The 8,855-nt window shown below is 36.6% G+C and overlaps 1 long non-coding RNA gene across 1 annotated transcript; it reads left to right on the top strand.

Moving 5' to 3' along the window:
• The first annotated feature begins 6,135 nt into the window (after positions 1-6,135).
• Positions 6,136-8,694, top strand: LOC114077279. The gene is made up of 2 exons (XR_003578405.1): positions 6,136-6,981; positions 7,096-8,694. It is a non-coding gene; the product is annotated as an uncharacterized LOC114077279 (long non-coding RNA).
• Positions 8,695-8,855: the final 161 nt, after the last annotated feature.

Here is an 8,855-nt window from a genome sequence, read left to right as displayed (position 1 = left end):
ATTTCAGTACCCAAATTTCAGAAGTCTAAGTCTTTTGGAACGAGACCCCCTCGACGGCCCGTCGTGCCCATGACGGTCCGTCGTGGGTTCCGTCGACTCACACAGTTTTTCCAGAAATAAAATCTGCTGCTCAAAACGACTAAACAGGTCGTTACACAAAGCTAGCCCAAAAGATAACTTTCCATTTCCGAATATTCACATTCTAATTGATAACTATGCTAAGCATGAAATGCAGTTGTTTGTGAGTTGTTACGCAGGCTATCACCAGATCCTGATGGATGAAGAGGATGTAGAAAAAATAACTTTCATGACATCGTGGGGTGTATATCATTATAAAGTGATGCCATTTGGTCTTAAAATTGCAGGTGCTACTTTTATGAGGGCGATGACAACCATCTTTCATGACATAATTCACAAAGAGATCGAGGTGTATTGTTGATGATGTCATAATCAAATCTTGCATGGGTTCATACCACTTGACTTATTTAAGAAAGTTCTTTGATCGTCTATGTCGTAACAACTATAAGTTAAATCCCACCAAATGAGCTTTCGGGGTGCCAACCAAAAAGTTGTTGGGATTTATAGTCAGCAGAAGGGTATTGAGCTAGACCCTTCTAAGATCAAGGCAATTCAAGAGTTACCTCCTTTGAAGACAAAGAAGGAAGTGATGAGTTTCATAGGGAAGTTGAACTACATTAGTCGGTTCATATCTCAATCCACCGTAGTGTGTGAGCCTATCTTCATGACAAAGTGAAAAAATGAATTTCAGACCGCTTTCGATGCCATCAAGAATTATTTGTCCATTCCAACAGTGTTGGTTCCTCCGCGAGAAAGAGCCCATCGTTTCTATATTTTTCTATCTCGGATAATTCATTTGGGTGTGTGCTTAGTGAGCATGATGAGAAAGGGAAGAAAAAAAGAGCTATTTACTACTTGAGAAAGAAACTCACTCCATATGAGGCTCGTTATACTCTTTTGGAGAGAACGTGTTGTGCTTTGAGTTAGATTGCCCAGAAGTGGAGACATTATTTGTCTTCCTATACCACATATCTCATTTCTAAGATGGACCCATAAAAGTATATTTTTAAGAAAGCGATGCCGACCGGAAAGTTGACAAAATCGCAGATGCTTCGATATCGTGTATGTGACCCAAAAGGAGATAAAATTACAAGCCTTGGGTGATCATCTTGCGGAGAATCCAGTCGACGAAGACTATGAACCGCATAAGACTTATTTCCCGATGAAGAGGTATCATTTGTGGGTGAAAATATTTCTGAAGCATACCCGTGTTGGAGAGATAGAGCGGCGAATAACCAAGAAAGAGGTACTAGAGCACTCTTAGTGTCAAAATCTGGTCAACACTATCCTATGATAGCGAAATTCCAATTTAATTACACGAACAACATGGTTGAATATAAAGCATGCATTCTTGGGTTGAAGATGACCATCTACATGAATGTGCATGAGCTTCTGGTTATTGGAGATTTAGATATATTGACTCATCAGATTCAAGGATTATGAGTCGTAAAGAACCCAAATATTACACCGTACGTGCAGTATATACAGAATTTGTGCAAGAGGTTTGGTAAGATTGAATTCAGACACACTCCCAGAACACAGAATGAGTTAGTTGATGCTCTTTCCACCATCATCTCAATGATTAAACACATAGATATTGATTATATTGATCCTCTGGATATAGAATTAAAAGAATATATAGTCCATTTTTCATATGTTGAAGAAGAATCAGATGGTATGCCATGGTATTTTGATATTAAAAATTACTTAGAGACCGGGATTTATATTGAAAATGCAACATTTAACCAGAAGAAGTCGATACGCCGTATGACTCTAAACTTCTTTGTCAGTGAGGAAATCCTTTGTAGGAGGACTCCTGATTTAGGTCTTCTCAGATGTATTAATGTTGCTGAGGCTGCAAAGTTTCCGGAACAAGTACACGTTGGAGTTTGTGGTAAACACATGAATGGACTCACTTTGGCAAGGAAGATAATTGGAGTTGATTATTTCAGGATGACTATGGAGCATGATTGTTCCAAGTTTGTGCAGAGATGTCATAAATGTCAAGTGCATGGTTATTTGATCCGAGTGCCGCCTCACTAACTTAATGTTATGAGTTCGCCTTGGCCATTTGTAGCTTGGGGCATGGATGCCATTTTTCCAATAGAACGAGCTGCTTCATATGGACACATATTTGTTTTGGTTTCCATTGACTACTCCACCAAGTGGATGGAAGCAGCTTCGTACAAGTCGTTGACCAAGAAAGTTGTACATGATTTTGTTTGCAACAATCTGATATGCAGGTTCGGAGTACCAGAATCCATCATTACTGATAATGGTGTATATATCAACAGTCATTTAATGAGAGATATATGTAAGCAGTTTAAGTTTGCTCACCAAAACTCAACCACTTATCGTCCTCAAATGAATGGAACTGTAGAGGCCGCAAATATTAACATCAAGAAAATTCTGTGGAAAATTATTGACAATCAACTATGTTTGCACGAGATGTTGCCATATGCTTTGTTGGGATACCGAACGATCTTCAGAACGTCGATCAGATCTACCCCATACTTGCTACACATGGAACGAAGAAGTCATACCTGCTAAAATTGAGATACCTTCTTTAAGAATCATCCAAGAAGCTGAATTGAGGAATGTTGAATGAGTCAGCAAGAGGATTGAACAATTAACATTGATTGATGAGAAGAGAGTTATTTTTATTTGTACGTTGTTAACTATATCGACAGAGAATGGTTCGTGCTTTTCATAAAAGAGTGAGAGCCAAATTTTTTGCAATTGGTCAGTTGGTCCTTACATGCATCTTTCCTCATTAAGATGAGTACAAAGGGAAATTTGCACATAATTGTCAAGGACCTTACATGGTTCGCAAATTATTATCTGGAGGTTCTTTGATCTTGTCGGAGATGGATGGCAATGCATGGCCGAAATCGATCAACTCAGATGATGCCAAGAGATATTATGTGTGATGCTTCAGTTTGTATTTCTTTCATTTCTATGTAATTGCTCTATTTGCATGTATTTGTTTTGTTTAAGAATTTATCCCTTTGATATGAAATATATCTGACCTGAATTCTCAAGAATGAGATATGTAGGTGGCCTATGTCATCCTATCACTCCCATTTATCCCTTTTAATATTTCTCTGTATTAGAACTACGTCTGACCTGAATTCTCAAGAATGAGATACGTAAGCGACCTATGTCGGCCACGGTCGATTTTCTTTGTAAATTTCTTATTGTTGTTAACCTTTGAGGGAAACCACGTTTGACCTGATTCCTGCCTCAATGGGATACGTAGGCGCCACAAGGGTTCAGTTATATCTCCCATAAGATTTATATTTTTCCGTTACAACAGAAACTGAGACAGAATTTTTGAGTCCCTGAGAGGGACTCAAAAATTCTCAAGAGGAAGATTTTCCATCAATGACGTCAAGACTGAAGTTACTTTGAGAACTCCCTACTGGGACAAAATTTTTGAGAGGATCTAAAAAATTCCGCAATTTACTCATGACATTTAAAGATAAGCAAAGATAGTTAACCGGGACAGACATTTTGAAAAAGGCCTCAAAATTTCAACATGGGTTTATCGAGAGTATAGAGCAACTTTGGAAACTTTCTGCAAATAAGGAGATACACCTCCAAACATCAACTCAAAGTGGTTCGCTAAGTCTTACATGATATGATACTTGACAGTAACCATTTTTCCAAATACTACTTTCAAAAATCTATTTTCTTAAAAAAGCTTTTCCTTTATATTTCCTTTATCTGTCGGCATAAAATATGTTGTCTTATCTATCAAGAGGCGGGAGATTGGAGGAATCAATCGGGGATAGAAAGACAAGGAGCATACAAACGAACAAATCGACAAAGATTAGTTTATTGTAAAACTGACAATTTTTCTGTGGATGCAGATTTATAGGTTTACATCAAAATGAGTATGTTTCTCCATTCGATGAATATCGAGAGGCGTCACCTTTATCTTCGTACATCACGAGGAAAATTTCATGCATCACAAAAAGATGTCATGCATTGCAAGAGACAAATATTCATGCATTGCGGTAAAAGTTATGCATTGCGAAAAGAATAAATGCATTGCAAAAAGGAGTAATGCATAGCAAGAGAAAGAGATTCATGCATCACAAAGAAGAAGTAATGCATTGCAAGATAAGGAATTCATGCATTGCGGAAAATAAGTCATGCATTGCAAGAGAAGAAATCCATGCATCGCGAAAAGAAACCATGCATTGCAAGAGAAGGAAGTCATGCATCGCAAGAGAAGCAATTCTTGCTTTGCGGAAAAGAAGCCATGCATCACGGAAAGAAGTCATGCATTTCAAGAGAAAAAAATAATCCATTTGCGGGATATGTTATGAATCATAGAATTAATCAGGCATTCGAAGAGAAAGAGACTCATGCATCGCGGAAAGGAAGTCATGCATTGCAAGATAAGGAATTCATGCATCACAAGACAGGAGTCATGCATTGCAAGAGAAGGAAACCGTGTGTCTCAAGAGAAATATTTATACATCATAAGAAGAGCGATATTGCCTACATCATTTTTTCATTGCTAAAAAATGACATTAAGAGGACCATCAATAACGACGTCAAAGAATTATCAGCATATTACATTGCATCAGCCTTTTATTTTATCGACATCGAATGAAGAGTACATTAAATATTATATTACAAACATAACACATGAGCTTTATTTTCTTTGCATCAAACCGATCGAGTTGACGTCAAATATTATAGGAGAGCAATTTAGTGTAAACCCGGTAAAGACACTATCTTCCATTGGAATTGCATTTTTTATACTAATGAATTTTATCCCAGTCTCTGTCGAGAGAATCTGGTAGGATGAATCCTCCAAATAAAACCACAGGTGCGGATGACATCAAAAAAGGTGCAGCACAACCTGGAACTTTTTCTTAGCAACAAACTGGAACTTAGTCCAACAAGGAGTGTCAAACTATTACGACGCAAGCAGAGGAGCAAATTCACCACAATCAAACCAACCCTATCATATGGTATGTGAGTTTTTCTTTTTGTTTCCTTGTTTCAGTTTCACATCCGGAAATTTTGGTATCACCGGAAGCAACTTTCCAATTGGAGTGACATACACCAAGAGCCTTGGAAATTATGTCCGTGCAAGTTCTTAATTATGGATGTGAAGCGCGCCATATTCATGTCTAAGATATTACAAGCCTCCATTTCATACTCGATTCTTATGTCACATTTGCAGAACCAAAGGGTATCTAGCATAATAGATTTTTTTCCCACAGATCGAGTCGAACTACAAGCAGTCTGATTCCCTATGTCGAGGGATATGTAGGCGGGCTCAATGTTGAAAACTTGGTGGTATTCCAATATTCGCTCTTAAATCTTATTACCGAGCATTTGTGTCCCTTTATAATTCGATGTCGGGGTGGCCTTTGAATTCTCTCAAAATCGTACGTTAAATCAAGCGTGTCAAACTACAAATCACTTAAATTCTCATATATCCTGAGATATGTAGGAAAAACATTTTCCGTTGTTCGGCCATAATTCTTAAGTCCATACAAAATTCCCATCTCAAAAAATTAATATGTGGTCGGTCAAAATTGGTTTCGTCAATTTTATTTTCCTCGAATTTCTTGCATCAATTCAAATAAAATGAGGGACATTGTTGACACCCAGCTTCGGACCTCCACACTATAAATTAATCATTGAGCTTCTTAAATTCCAAATGAATTGAAAAAATTGAATTTATAAAATTCAAAATATTTTTCAAGTCTTTTAGAGAAGTTTTAGTCGCTTTAAGATATATATATATATATATATATATATATATATATATTTAGTAAGTATTTAATAATTAATATAGTTATATAATACTTTATATCTTGAATTATTTTGTTGATATTCGAAGTTAACTATTTTATTTCGTTCAGATTGAGAAGCTTGTTGGTTAACTATATTAATTCGTATGGTTTATTCATTGATCGAGTTTTCTAAGTAAGTTTTATTTCGCCAATTTAAAATACCCATGCCCATCCTAACATTAATATAAATGAGCAGCCCTTTCCTCCTTCAAACTCAATTCCAAAAAGGCCAAATTTCAATTCAAATGTTAGCAACAGCCCATCCGCCTTGCCACTCCAATTCAGCCTACCTATTTCGTCTTTACTAAATAGCCTCGACCCGTCCCAGTTCGGAGTCCACAAAAAAAGACAGAACATCAACAACTATAGCAAGTACACGATGTGAAGCAGATCAAACGACATTGCACGTGACGGCGAGACGACGCCTAGACGCGCCTAACGCGAGAGCGAGTTAATGGAAAACGTTCACATCTCAGCAAGGCGCGTACAAGCACTTTGCGTTGCTTTTTTCTCCTTCCTTAAAGTCTCCCTCTGCTCGTACCATCGCAGCACAAAAAGCAGTAGCAGGTCACGCGATCGTCCATGGTAGAGTGAGATTACTCCAAGTCGCGCCCAACGTTGTCGGGATCGAATCCCAACCGTCCGTTCTTCCTTTTCCATTTTGGAATGGTTTGAACCTTCAGAAAAAGATGTCTTGCCTGAAATGGTGAATGTTTTGAAGTTTGAATATCGGTTTTTGTTCCTTGTCTTATTGTTTTTTCACCCCTTTCCCCCCAAAAAACCGAACCCTAACTTTTGCCTTTATATAGTCTCGTCTTCTTCAATAAGGGGGAGTTTTTTTTTTTTTGAATTGGTGAATTGTAGTCTCAGATTTTTTTACTAAGTCAAAAAAAAAGATTGAGCGAAAAATACTTTAGTACATACTAAATACACTTCAAGGAAAAGCTAGAAAGTGCTCTTATAGTTAATGCTCTGGGTTTCAAACCTTTCTCGGCTGTTGTTCGTGTCATTGTTTGTGTGGTTGAGGTCATTGTTGTCCATCTATACTCGTTGTTGTCCCAGTTTTGCTGTACTTCGAAAGGTATTGCTCATTTCATTTTGAGCATATTTTATTATGAATATGTTGCCCGTTTGACTCTCGATTGTATGAGCTGCTTACGTTAATGTTTTGACACATTGTTAACTGCTAATCCAGGATAGAATCTTTTTGAAGGTCCATGGTGTTCAGGTTTTTTTTCGTTATAGTTAAAACTTTGATGTATTCTCTTCGTCGCTTTTTCTAGGTTTAAACAACATGTTTTGTTTTCCATGAAGTGTAATGCATTTCTTTTTACTTATCCCTCTGTTTGTGTCACTTTGAAGCTGTGATCGTTTTACATGCTCCGAGAGGTTGGTCTTTCACATATGAGCCAGATTAAGAGGTGCCTGTATGAATATTTGGGATATCGGATTCAAAACCATTGTTGGTCTTGTTGTCTTGATTTTCATAATATAGTTGTGACCAACTTTCGAATTGATCGTATAAGTCTTAGTTTGGCCCTTGTTTATCATGAACCTGTATTATTGTTTGGTGACCAATGTCATATTTTTCATCCCTTTTATATCTAGTTGAATGGATAAATTGAGATGTCGACATTATGAACTATGTGTTGTATTTGCCACTATTTTGAACATTAGACAACATTGCTGTTGTTTCCTTTATGATATCTCGCCAGTTCAGTTTCGCTGAGTCTATTTCCAAAAAGTATAATTTACTCTCTCCTTTCCAGATTATGCAATGTTCTATTTTTCTTATTCTTATTCACTGACGCCTTAGTTCATCCTTTTTGCCTTTCAAGGGTTGTAAAAATAGAAAATGCATGTGTCATTTGTTGTTGTTAACCAGCCAAGAAACGTAGTCAAATTAATAGAATACTGTTCGACTTGATTTTCGACATGATTTGGTGGCAATGTTTGATAGTATTATCCCTCAAGGATACTATCTTAGCATTTTTGCCTATTGATGTCGACCATTGGTCTATATTTGTCATTGTATGGTCTCTCTTAATGTAGCTATGTTTGATTCTAGCTAGCCCCTTTAGGAATTTTGGAAGCATGCAAAATATGTAAACTAAATCTTCCTTTACCTATTATTTATGTATTCCCGTAGTCATTCAAAGATCACTGTAATGGGTGCGCTTTTGTTTACTTCTCCATCTCAACCATTTTGTATAGGCACCATTAATTAGCATGATGTTTTTTTAGTGATGGTTATGCTCTGCTTAATTTTGCTTTTAATATTTTAGTTATCCATGTGCCTTCGTTTTTATGTTAGACAATTCATTAATTTGCGCACCTTCCTATTTCATTCATCTTTTCTTAATCTTAATTTGATGATAAGTTACTCTTTTCTTTTTTTGTGTTTACATGAAATTTCCCGAGTCCTAGTGGACTCCTTCTTACCCTTTGCATTTCTCGTTAGGCCATAGGGACCTAACAACTATTTATCGAGTCAGCCAAGTCCAGGGAATTGACACACAGGTGGAAGACAATGAATAGATGGTTGAAATTTTGATTTTCGGGCTTTGAAAATCCCGAAAACAGGCGATATACCTGCTGTATACATTTGTATACAGCCGGAAATATGATTTACGGGTTGCTAAAATATGTAAGAACATAGATGGTACAATACAGGTCAGAGGAGATGAAAAAATAGTAATCATATGTCAAAATACGGACCAAATAAGGTCTTAAATGATTTTTTTGTCCAACAGTTCTAGTACTAGAAAATGGGCTCGAAGGCCCAAATTTGATACCTCTATCCTTCTCTTTGTTTTCGTAGCCACTAACCTATTATTTGTTTTTTTTTGTTCTAATTTAATTAATCCCTTGATAGTCATTTCTTTTTCGTTATAGGCATTCAAAATTTATATAGATAGTTTACTCAATTTTTTATGATATATATATATATATATA

Source organism: Solanum pennellii, chromosome 5 (assembly GCF_001406875.1).
Source record: "Solanum pennellii chromosome 5, SPENNV200".
Taxonomy (NCBI): Eukaryota; Viridiplantae; Streptophyta; class Magnoliopsida; order Solanales; family Solanaceae; genus Solanum; species Solanum pennellii.
The sequence above is the reverse complement of the archived record's forward strand: the minus strand, read 5'-3'. Positions and strand labels throughout refer to the sequence as shown.